This window comes from Vicugna pacos, chromosome 35 (assembly GCF_048564905.1).
Source record: "Vicugna pacos chromosome 35, VicPac4, whole genome shotgun sequence".
Classification (NCBI taxonomy): Eukaryota; Metazoa; Chordata; class Mammalia; order Artiodactyla; family Camelidae; genus Vicugna; species Vicugna pacos.
The window spans coordinates 18,600,063-18,609,676 of record NC_133021.1 but is presented as its reverse complement, the minus strand read 5'-3'; positions in this window follow the sequence as shown (position 1 = coordinate 18,609,676).

The following is a 9,614-nucleotide window of genomic DNA, read 5'->3' as shown; positions in this document are numbered from 1 at the left end:
TAGGAACAGGCACATGATCTTATTCTGGATAACAATGTGCATGAAGAGGGCTTTTGGAGGCTATGCAGATCATTTTCCATTTGCTTCTCTCCATCCAGAACCATTCTCTGTTTTTCTTGGCCTTTCTGGCCTGTAAGGATTGCCCCACGAAGGCTTCCCTGTCTGCCGGCTTCCCACCGAGTTTGGCTAATGGGGACACTGCTAAGAGCTAAGAGTATTTACCACTCTCCCTCCTGACCCCTGTCCTCCTGGCAGTGATCCTGCCAGCAGCTTAATTCCTCTGAGGCACAGGGCCTGTCTGACAACCTCTCCCTTTGCAACAGCTCTCTTTGATTTCATTTCCTCTTCTTGTCTCTTAAGGACCGGAAGTAGTAATAGCTTCCTGCTGTTACTAATCCTTGGCACTTCACCATCTTTTGTTGGTCTGTCCCCTTAACACTTCTGCTCAGGGTCTTTAAATGGTCCCTCTGTCAAATTCACTTCAATTAAATTCTGTGAGTATACCAGCTCTTCCCTATCCAAACTTTGTCTGATATAGGGGGCTCTTGGGAATGGTTCTTAAAAAGAGACATAGAGGAGGACCTAGACCTCTTGTACTGGAGGTGGTTGTGTCAACAGGTGACCCCAGGACCTTTGTGGCTGCCATCTGGAACAGTGAGGGGGCCTAGGTTAAGGGAAGCCAACATGACATGGATGGCAGAGAAGGAGAGCCAAGGATCTGTGTCCTTGAGGCTGCTGTGATCTTTGAATGAACCAGTTCTGGAGATGCTGGGAAGCATGCTATTGAGTTAAGACATTTCCTTATTGGTTATGCTGGTTTGAGTTTTGGTCTTGTGTTCCGTGAGGCTGAAAATTTTCTTAAGTTTAATAAAAAAAATAAGTAGGGTGCAATAACAAAATCATGGGGTGGATATGGGGAGATCTACTGAATGATCACTCAAATCTGGGTGATAGCTGTGTTTTCTCATGGGCACCCGCTCCACAGTGGACAGTCAGTGTGTCAAGTACAGTGAACAGAGGTACATTTAAAATGATTTGAACAATGAAAAGAGATGATGAACAATATGCATTAAGACCCTGCTCTCTCCCTCACCTGCTCTTGGTCCCTCTTGTGGTCCTGCTCATGGCCGTGGCTTCTCCTGCCCTGGGCCTCCAGGCCGGCTTGCTCTGTGCTTTCTGACATGTGAGCTTGGACTGGGGCTTCCCCCTGTCATTCTACCTGCTTTTGCCCCCTAGGATTCTCTAGAGTGGAACCTCCTACCATCCTTGAACCTCCATTGCTGCCATTTTCATCTTGTTAAAGCCATTCTTTCTGAAAAATATCATAATTAAAAAAAAATCTTCTCCAATCTGTTTTCAGGACATTTTAATTTCAAAAGCTCTTGCCTATGGAGTTATTCTTCTCAGTTGTAAATGCTATCACAGCTGATATAATGGGTTAAATTCCCCTTTTTTCCAGGCCTCCATCTTTGGGCCCCCTGCTTCTTTTTACTTCTTTGACTCTTTGCCTTCTCAAATCTGACTCCTTCCAACCTTTCCCTTCCAACTCTCAGAAACAAAGTAGGAAGGAGAAACAAGAAAATAGAGGGATGTCAAAATGATTATTTTCCAATGAGAGCAGGAGAGACTGAAGATAAGAGAGAAGGTCTTTGAGGCCTGGTGTTTCCATGATCCTATTAACCTAATGCTAGCTTGAAAGGAGGACTTGTCATTTCTTCTTGGGTGAGCTGTTTGCATGAGTGATGCTGGATTTAGGGGCCATGGATGAAAATTATTCTATGAAAATTATACAGTAATCCGCTGATTTACCCAACCTAGTGGGTAAGTCAGGGAAAATGATCAGTTCATCCACTGAAAATAAATTCTTTCCGTTGGAAGATAGTAAAAGGCATAGGAAGACATTGAATAAATGCTTTCTGATGGTGTGGGTGCAGGCCAGGAGCCACTGAGGTCTGGAGGCCTTTCCAGCTGAACGGCTGGAGAGCTCTTAAGCAAGAACAGATGTGCTGAGAATTCACAGAGTCAGATATTTTCACTGTAAGGGGAAGATGTTAAAAGGGTAGGGCTCTAAAATGAAAACCTGGCTCCTTGCAACGTATAAGGCTAAATGAGGTTCCCAGTCAAAAAGACCCTGGGCTCTGTTTTGGGTCCCTCCCTTTTCCCTGGATTTGGGAAATTAGGGAATTTACTCCGCCTTTCTAAGCTTTCAGTATCTTTATAACACTGAAATAATCAGTCCTGTTCTGCTCGTCTCTCTGGGGAGACAGGATCATGTGATACAGAATGATAATGTGTGGTGATGTGTACCACTCCACACATATGGTACCACTGAAGTTTTACTCTCACATGTGACCTGGTTGGTTGGTCACCAGGGATTGTGAACGCTACCAGTCAGCGCCTCCTGTAGGGGTGGGCTGGAACAGGCACATCTCTCCCCCTGGGGAGCTTGGCTAGAAGAAATCATGTAACCAAAGCTTTGCACCCTGCACTGTGCATGGCAGTGGAGGGTGAGGAGCATGAAGACAGCTCAGCCTTGCCGTTATAGACGTGCCTGCTTTTACTGTCAGACTTCAGAGAGGACACTAAATTTAATAATGACTTGATCATATCTGGCATTTTAAAATCAAATAATGCTTGTTTAAGAAAATTTTAAGTAGGTACATTTTTATTCAAAGTCTGTTGGCCTCTCCTTTTAAGTATTTCTTAAATCTGTCCACTTCTGTCCATCAGCACCACTGCTCATGCCAGGCCTGCATCACCCCCATCTTGATCATCATGCCACCCCTGGCCTTGTCTCTTTCACTGTGGTCTTTTTACACTGCCTCCATAGGCCCCCAGCCCCGAGCAAAGCTGCTATCCATGCCCACCCAGAATCTTCTCTAGGACTCTAGTCTGATTATGTCGCTTCCCTGTTAACCTGCATCAGAGTCTCCCTGTCACCTTCGGAATAAAGTCAGAATTCTTTACAGAGCATACAGAGCCCCAGCTTACCTCTCCAGCCCCGCTGCTCACTACTGCCCCATCCACACTCAGGCCAGCCAGCACGCTGTCAGCACCCAGCCCTCCCGTGCCTGGCTGGCTTCTTTCCTGCTCTGCTCTTCTTCCCCTGCTGAGTTCAGACTTCGTGCCTCCCCACAGCTGGACTAGGCTGCTCCTTGTGCTCCTGGAACATGCGTGCCCAATGTTCCCCCTTCACACTCAGCTGACAGGCTCGCTTCTCGCTTCTCTGAGAAATGGGAACTCTCTCTACTTCCTACCAGACCTGTCATCCGGCATTCCTTTCTCCTCCTTTCCTCCAGGTGCAGTTCTCAAACTGTCCCTTTCCCATTCAAGGTGAACCCCTCTGCTTATGCTCTGGACACTCCCCCACACCTTCTCAAGGACTCCTGCTTTGAACCTCCCCTCTATCTTCAACCTCATCAAGCCCTCCCTTTCTTCTGGATGACTCCCATCAGCCGGCAAACATTCTTCATGCTCTCCTTGGGCCTTTCAAGGATCTCCAGCTGCCCTGCCATATCTGTTTCATTCTTCAGGAGGAGTCTTCCTGCCTCAGCTCTTCTGCATGCCTGTCAGGCTGTTTGACTGCAGTAGCCCTGCCCAAGGGAGTCAGTGACCTCCTCTTTGCACACCCAGGGCTGCGTTTCTGTCCTCATTGGGCTCCTCCCTCTGCAACTCTCACCACCTTGCTGGGGCTGCCTCCTGATTCCTCCCCATCTACCAAGCCCTCTCTGCCCTGTTCCTGTGCCCTTGTCTTTCCTGCTACTCTCGGTGGGTGTTCTTAACTTGACCCACAGCTTTAAATAACATTTATTTGCTGGTGGTTCCTGAATTTACAGCCTCAGCCCGGACCACTTTTCTGCACTGTGGACTCTTGCATTCAGCTGCCTACTCCACATTCCCATGTCACTGTTCCACAAGCATCTCAAATTTAATGTGTCCTGGAATGAACTCTTCATTCTTGCCACTTCAGTCTATGGCTTCCCGTCTTCCCCATCTCAATAAATCACATCTTCACCTACCCAGTTGCTCCATCCAGAAACCTGGACAACCTACTTGTCTCTTCTTTTTTCCTACCCTGAGTCAATTTGTCAGATGTTCCCATTTAGCCCATCTCCAAAGCTTATCTTGAGCCTGACCACTTAGCCCCACCTATTCTCTCCCCATAGTCCAGGCTACACTCGGCTCTGGGAGTGGTCCCCTATTTCCACCTGGGGAAAGCAGCTGTGATCTCTGCCTACAGAGCATCCAGGGAAACTGTGATGCCTGCCTGAAACCTTCAGTGGTTCCCCATCATACAGCTCACACGGCCCTACATGGTCTGCTCTGGCCATTCATCAAACTCTCCTTTCTCCCGGTCCCCACCCTTTTGCATCACACTCAGCCCATGGCTGGCTCCCCTCACGTCCACTCCCTTGGTTCACTGGTGTATACTCATTCTCCGGGAGCTACTGGCGACACAGATACTGTGTGAACAAATATTTGCTTTGATTGCTAAATTTATTGCTGTGTGCTAGATCCTGGAGTAACCAAGATGAGCCAGACAGAATGCTCTTAGTCTAGTGAATGACACAAATGTGTACACATAGAATATTGTTTAATGTGGTAGGTGTGATCATGAGGAGCAGGCAACCCTGGGGCTAGAAGAAGCTTAGAAAAGGTTTTCAGGGAAATAAATATTTGAAGTGAGTTGATGAACCTCTATAGAAATCTAAAACAGTATATGAAAACAATAACTCAGGAAGTAGGATAATGGAAAAATATGTAGGCATATTAATATTTGGTGGCTTCTGGCTTTTAGCTTGGTGAAATTTTTTTTCTATTTTAATATTTCCAAATAATTCTATCATGAATTTATTATTTTTTTAATTATAAAAAAGGTAAAAAAAACTTGGTGGGAAATAGTTCTTTGACACACACATGTACACACATGTAGTGGTATCTTAACACAAGACAGGTAGGGACGTCTTGCAATGAGTTTTCTCATCTGTTTCTGGAAATCAGCTACAGTTACTGAAAGTAAAACTTCTTGAAATAAATTTTCCCCAAACAGGAAAAAAAAAAGTAGAAGAAAGAAAAAGTGAGAAAAAGGATGAAATCCTTTTCCTCAGTTTATGAGTTGAGCAGGTAGCTGGTAAGGATGAGGAGGACAGAAAATAGGATTTTTCTTGTCATGTTCCACTTGTAAAAGTCAGTGGATATTTTTACAGGTACTAGCTAGTCCTTCCTGAAAATCCTCTAATGGGGACAGGCTGTGAAGCAGCAATAGGAAAGATAAATGCTTTTCTGGAGAGTAATTTTAGTGCAGGGTGGAAAATGTGAAGAGAAAAAAAATTAAAGATCAAATGGAAAATCCATCCACAGGCCAACCCACACCACAGAAGCGTCGAGCACCATGTTTCCTAATTAGTCCCTGCACCAGGCAGGGGCCTCTGCAAATGCCCCTCCCCTCGTGGCGGGCTGCCTGGCGGGGAGCATGTGTTTGTATTGCATGCCTTATGGGTGGCTATCATTTTGCGGGGAGCAGACTTGGAAAGACCACCAAGCGGTGACCTTTTTCCCCTTATTCACAATGCAAATATATTTTTCTGTAATGGGTATTTAGATGTTTCTGAACAGAGCATTCAGAATGCAGGCGTGCGTGCGTGCGTGTGTGTGTGTGTGTGTGTGTGTGTGTTGCAGGTGGGGGCTGCTTTCAACCTTTGATCTCTTTTCAACTCAGCTCCTCTTTCTGTCCAGGTCACTAAGACTTGGGTCTCCTCCTCCTGTTTTACCTCTATGCTGAAATGATCCCCCTTTAGTGCCCTTCTGAAGTTTAGAGTTTTCCATGCTCCTCATGGCAAGCTTTAGTGTTTCCAGTTGTCCTGACTTGCAATCTCCAGTAACCACCTAGCTGTGGGAAGCAAAAAGGGAAATGATGCTGTAATGAGATAAACTGGTTTGTATGCGGGCTTCAGTTTTCTCCCCTCCCCTTTGCTCACACAGCAATGTCTTTCTCCATAGGGGTTTCAAAGTCAGAGAATTTGAAATCACAGAGACTGTCCCGAAGATTTGCTGAAAGCTCTATACTTGGACCTCCTTAATAACCTCAAAAAATCTGAGGATATGTGACTTCTCTCCTGGGACAGCTCACTGGATGATACAGACCTGTTCTAAACAAGGGCGGCTAGTGGCTGGAAGCAAGAGTCACACCCCACACCCAGAGCATTGAGCTATTTTAATTCTGGTCAAAGCACCTTTCACTCCCTCCCAGGCAATCAGTATTTTCTAATGGTTGACTTTTAAGACATCAAAATAGTAGGACCCATGGGCGTAATTTCACATTTAATTTAAAACAATAGACAATCCCAAGGGACTTCGCATAAAGGAGGTGGTCCCTGGTCTGGTCTAAAGATACCTGTTGTATTATATCCCAAAGGCCCTTTTGGTGGAGATTGTCCAGGCAGTAACTGGGAATGTTTACTCCCCTTGCCTTCAACCCCCAGTCTAAAGATATGTCCATTCTTCTATTTTAATTATTATCCTTTGAGAGGTTTAATCAGGTCTGGTTAGGTTTAGAATTAAGTTGGAACCTGGCTTGGAGGGGTTTTATTGATTTATTTTTTACTTTGGCTATAATTAAAAATGGTACAACGGGGTCAAGGAAATTCAGACAAAATCTCTATTTTGTCCTCTTGTTGCTGAGAACCTGCCTTGATAAAGCAGTGATTTTAGATGATGACTGTTGAAATCATGAGTTCAGGGGAGCTTCCTTACAGAAAGCTGGCATGAGCCTCAAGATGGCCAGAACCCACTCCTGCCCAACTGACTTAGGGCGGTCAAGGTCTTCCTTTGCCTAGGACTGTCTCAGTTTTAAAACAGACCATCTTAAATCCTGGGAAACCCCTCAGTCTTGAGAAAATCAAAGTGGTTGGTCACTTACTTGGAATTAAAGTTTGAATGAATCAAAGCAATGAGATAACCAGGAAATACACCTGATACCTGGTTTTAGTTTCCTTTGTGTGTAGGATGGACCCTGCTCACACTTGTTTCACTAAAGGGCATAAGGGTGGAGATGGAGAAGAAGTAGAGAAAAGAGGTGGACATGGACTATTTCTGTGCACTCAAGGCAGCTTATTTTTAACAGTGGCCAAATTTAGATAACCCAGGGGGACATGTGATAGCCACAGAAGTTGAACCTAAGCTAAAGAAAGCAATTTCTGCTCAAAAATAATGGGATGGAGAATGAATCTTTGTGTACAGAATCTTCCTGAATTCTTAGGCAGACATAGATACTTTTTCCCTGTGTGCACCCTGCTCCCCATCAACAAACCTAAAAATTTTCAATTTGTGTGTGCACATAGACCCCTGGTGAGGAGAGACTGTGTCTTTTCATATTGGCATTTCTAGCACCAAGCACTGTGACTCGTACATAGTGGGTGCTTAATAAATTGAAAAATAAAGTAATAAATGCACACCCGGGGTCAGAGGATTGTTAAAGGAAAATGAGGTGTTCTCATCTTCACTTTCAGATCCTTTGTGGAGCAGGGTATGAACATTGTATTTGTGAGTTTTATTTTCACTTTACTTTTTTCCCTTTTAGATTCATTAAAAGGGGTAATGCAATTGTTTATCATTTTTTTTCTTTTTTGATGAGTTAGAAAAAAATATTTTCACAAGTATCTGTCCTGCTCAGGGTGTCCATCAAGAGAACCCACCAGCCCTCATCACCCTCACAAATTGGCTGTCTGGTCTCCATATCCTTCATGTGAAGGGACATAGTCCCACCTTTCCCAGGTGTGCTTGGTAACTGTTTGCCTGGCTGCCATCACTGTCCAGCTGCTCCATGAGGACATTATCCCTGATATATATGCCTCTGGGACCCCAGTAAGCCCAAGGGAGAGGGTGTATGGAAGGCTTCCATGTCCTACTGGGGAGTTGAGGTAAGCCCTATAGAGTCCTCCCTCCCTCCCTCCCTTCTTTCCTTTCTTTCCTTCCTTTCCTTCTACTGAGAAGACAGCCATCTATGAATCAGAAAAAAGGCCCTCACCAGACACTGAATCTGCTGGCACTTTGATCTTGGACTTGCCAACTTCTGGAACTGTGAGAAAGAAGTGTTTGTTGTTTAATTCACCTAGCATGTGGTAATTTGTTGTAGCAGCCTGAACTAAGATGAGGGTCTGGCATATATCAAGCGCTCAGGAAGTATTTGCTGGATGAATGTGTCTGACATAGTGGGTGTGGTCCCTGCAGAAGGTTCACTCTGGCCCCAGCCCTCAGGATAGAGGCCGGCCTTGTGAAGGCTCTAGTGGTGAAGGCAGTGTCACTCTCTGAAGCATCACATATTGAAGCCAGGTTTTAACAATTTCTCGAATCTCCTCCTTTCCATTCCCACTGTGACTGCCTTTGTTTACCCTTTTAATATTTTCCCTGGACTCCAGCCAGGACAGTCTAACAGTGCTGTCCTCAAACTTCCCCCTCTCCTGCTGTGGGACAGCTTTACTCCTCAGCACTCTCTCCTTGCAGGGTGAATCCTTCCAAAAGGTCGATCACCTCTTTATCAAAATAAGCAATGTGGTGAGCTCATTCTTCTGGTTTTCCTGACATTCCCAATATCTGAATCTTTGTGTTGTACACACCTTATAAAGCTGGATACAGTTGACACTCACTGAGTCACTGAATGACTAGAGCAACCCAGCAGTGTATGAATGGTTGCCTGAAAAAAAAAGAGAAAGATCCATTATTAACTGCTTTAGGATAGAAGTTGAAAACTGGAGGCTTGGGGGCTGGATCATATCTGCAGACATGTTTTCTAAAAAATATTTTGAATAGGGTACCAGTTTAAGAAATTGGGATATTTTACATTAAACAATCTGGATTTATGGCTTCTCTTGGCATCGCTGCACTGGTCTTGTTCCTAAAGATCAGAGTCAGTTGCCCACCCCTGCCCCAGCCGCCTCTTCTTGGTGGTTCCCCTTGGGACTGGTCTCTATGTTACCTGCTCAGTGTGTTCAGCCTCAGAAGCATGACCAATGCTCTGCTGTGGTGTGTTCATGCTCGAGGCCACCACGTGTGGGATGTGTCAGAGGCCATTGCTGCCCCAAGGCTGCATCCCATCCCTGCTGCCTACGTGCCTCCTTGTCCCTGCAGTAGGACAACATTTGAAAACCTGGTTTCCAATTTGAACTCAGCCTTATTTAGAGAATTCATCTCCCTCTTCTGGGCGTCAGAGTCCTTATTTATAAAAATGAGTGGTCCAGGCAGATGAGCTGTGAGGTCCTCGATTGCCTGAGATTCCTATGAGTTTATTCTGAAGTGTTTGAGTGTGCAGTGTCTTCCTGCTGCAAGACCCAGGACTGGTGGGGAAGGGACCCTAGTGGGAGTCTTGTCTGACTCAGGGAGAATAGCCCATCACCCTCTGTCAAACCTCAGCAGCCAGTCAATGATTTTGTGGCCAAGGGCATTTCTGAAACACTGGATGTGCTCCCCCAGCTTATGGCTCTGTGTAAGCTGTAAAATGCACACTCAACACTTGATGTTTTTCATGAAGATTAAAGAATTCTCAAGTGCAAGTGACAAGGTTGATATATGAGGATAGCCTTAACACTGTGCTTTTTTGTCTTCAGAAGCATTTTTCT